The sequence below is a fragment of the Oncorhynchus gorbuscha genome, linkage group LG01 (assembly GCF_021184085.1).
Source record: "Oncorhynchus gorbuscha isolate QuinsamMale2020 ecotype Even-year linkage group LG01, OgorEven_v1.0, whole genome shotgun sequence".
In the NCBI taxonomy this organism is placed as follows: Eukaryota; Metazoa; Chordata; class Actinopteri; order Salmoniformes; family Salmonidae; genus Oncorhynchus; species Oncorhynchus gorbuscha.
In genome coordinates, this window is record NC_060173.1 from 80,157,920 (window position 1) to 80,160,836 (window position 2,917).

At 40.1% G+C, this 2,917-nt stretch overlaps 2 non-coding genes across 2 annotated transcripts; both read left to right on the forward strand.

Moving 5' to 3' along the window:
- On the forward strand, positions 1–72 carry trnaa-ugc. Its single transcript has one exon. It is a non-coding gene; the product is annotated as a tRNA-Ala (tRNA).
- A 449-nt stretch (positions 73–521) lies between these two features.
- On the forward strand, positions 522–593 carry trnat-ugu. The gene has a single exon. It is a non-coding gene; the product is annotated as a tRNA-Thr (tRNA).
- Positions 594–2,917: the final 2,324 nt, after the last annotated feature.

Genomic DNA, 2,917 nt, shown 5'->3' on the forward strand with positions numbered 1-2,917 from the left:
GGGGGTGTAGCTCAGTGGTAGAGTGCATGCTTTGCATGTATGAGGTCCTGGGTTCAATCCCCAGCTTCTCCATGTTTTTTTGCAAAGACCCAACTTCTACTTTCCAGAATGTTGAAATTCTAAGCAGGAAACAGAGATGTGCTAAATAATTTGTTTTTTTAATCTGAAGAACATGCGTTCAATCCCTGTTAGTACATTTATAGAACAGAAGTGGCATTGTTGCCAACTTTTATGGCATCATTTTCAAAAGCTGAAGTTCATGTTTTCAATCCCTGTCCGTACCTGTTTTAAGAATTGCTGCTATCATTTCATTGTAGTTTCAATGGAGTGGTGTATATATAAAGTACAGTGTATTGATATTGCGTTTTATCTGCAAATTAAATGGGATGGAAGCTCAGAGGGGAGTGCATGCTATATATGTATGAGGTCCTTTCTCCACTGAGTTTGTGTGCCAAATTCACATTTGCACAACTACTACTTTCCAGAATGTTGATATATATATATATATTACAGTATAGAATGGCATGGTGGCCAAGTGGTAAGGCGTCGGTCTTGTAAACCGAAGACCATGGGTTCAAATCCCATCCGTGCCTTTATAGAAAAGGCTTCAAATTCCATGGAAATTTACATTAATTGGAGGACTTTGTAGAAGAATCATGTTGAATACAACTGTTATATTAAGGGGAAGTAGAGCCAGTTTTCCCCGAACAAGATGGCGTCTAGGCCTCAACTGTTTTTGAGTTATGGCCATTTATCTGGGATTAAAGGTCCAAAATAAAAATAGAGAAATTATAAAATAGATAAAAATAGAGAAATTACTTCACGTCAAAGTCAAGGAGCCTCCGGTGTCAATAGAAAAAGAACCAGCCATTTATCTATCGTCATTTAAGAGAAATCGTACAACGACAGATTGGTGATGTTCATGGATAGGTGTTTTTTTTCAACGGTTACAGATCCAGTTGCAGGGTGTTCTTACGAATCTTTTTAAAGTGTGCTGCGGAGCTCTGCGAGATTTCTGTGATTTTCTATGATTTTCTGAAATAACACACACTCACTAAACCCTCCGTAAATAACTCAGTTCTTAACGTAAAGACTTAAAACTCAGAATTCTGTAAAAGCATACCCCAATCAGGATATGAGTTTATTTATAGCTTCCTGTGCCAACCGGAAGTGCCTTAAATGGTGTCACAGTGGCAGTTTCCAAGGGTTAAAAAGGTCAGATCTTTTCAAAACTTCATATGTGTGATTAAGCAACCCCCATAAACTGTAAGTCAGTCATTTCTCCCAACAGATGTCAAAGAAAAGCTCTCTCTCACACACACACACACACACAGAAACACACACACAGCAAGGATGGAGTGACAAAGTGCGGTGCTTAAAGACACACAAAGCCTACAATGGCATTTACATATTCTCTAGGCCGTGCCGAGTTCAACAAGATGCCCCGCTTGACCGTAGCTCGCTCGGTCTAAGCACAGCGACCATTAGAAAAGTAGGCCCAAAATGAAGGCTGGCCCTCAATGTCATTTGCTTTTGGGTGACAGTGAGAGAACCGTTCAGGTGAGAAGCACAAATCGACCTCAGGAACGTACCTGAGGTCCTCCCGATCCGTGCAAGCCTAAACTTGACCGTGTGGCATTAACCCATACCAGTTAAAAGAAGGTGTTTACATCAAACAGTTTGCATTGACTTCTCTCCCCATTGGAATACATTGCCTGCACCTCTAAATTCAACCTGAACCCTATGCGGGTTATGAATGCCTTATGAACCTGTCGTCTATGACAGTCCATCAGACCACTATGAGGTCTACCTGTGCCAATTCTAAGCTTCCTGAAGCAACCGGAAGTGGTTGAAAACACCTTATCAGTGTTGATCCATACACCGCCTGCAGTTTGATAGACATAGTGCATTCAACCCTGTGTAGATCAGTCAATTCTTAACTTAAAGACTTAAAACTCAGGATTCTGTAAGTGGCTATGGGAATCAAGACATGTGTTTACTTATAGCTTCCTGTGCCAACCGGAAGTGCCTTTAATTGGGTCACACTGTCTGTTTTGAAGGGTTAAAAAAGTCACATCCTTCCTAAATCCTTATTGTTCCGGAGTTCTAAATTGAGCAGCTGCTGAAAAATGAGCTCCTGTATATATTGAGATTTAAATGGTTTTTTAGAGTGAAGTACATCAACAAAATCAAGAGAAAACTGCAAGACTCAATAGAAGACAAAACAAGGAACAAACCAAAAAGACAGGCTTTTGAAAAATTAACTATTTTTCATAAAATTGTACAGTTATCTTAGCTAGCTGAATTGCTAGCAGAATTGTTTACTTGTTGCTAAGCAGTTGCTAGGGACTCTCCTGGAAGAAGCTAGCTAGCTTACAAAGAATAACAACAAAAAATATCTAGTTAACAGAAGAAAGGAAGACAAAATAAGGACAAAAGAAGGACAGAAGAAAAAGGAAAAGAAAGAGGACAACATAGTGAAACAGTCAGCACTTCTATTGCAACTTGTATTTCGTCGTCCTAACGTAGTCTACACTGCTATCTGCCCAGCAGCTAGCCAGCTAGCATACGTCCACCGTCTACCGAATAGCAGCACTGTAAAAACTATTACACTCAACTGAACGACTTGATTAGTGTAGTGTTAGCTAGCTACATAGTTGTCTTTGCTGTCTTCGTATCCAAGATAATTGTGTAGTTTAGAGCGTGTAGTGATTATCTTAATTTACTGAGGTTAGCTAGCCAGCTATTTGTCGTCCTTAACGTAGGAGACACTGCTAGCTAGCCAACAGCTAGCCAACGTCTACTGAATAGAACTTCCGCACTCAACAACCCGGTCGCATTCCGCTTCGCTCCACAGGTAGTATCACATTTTTCATTTAATTTCATTACAGCACAACGGTTTGATTTGTTTGATCGT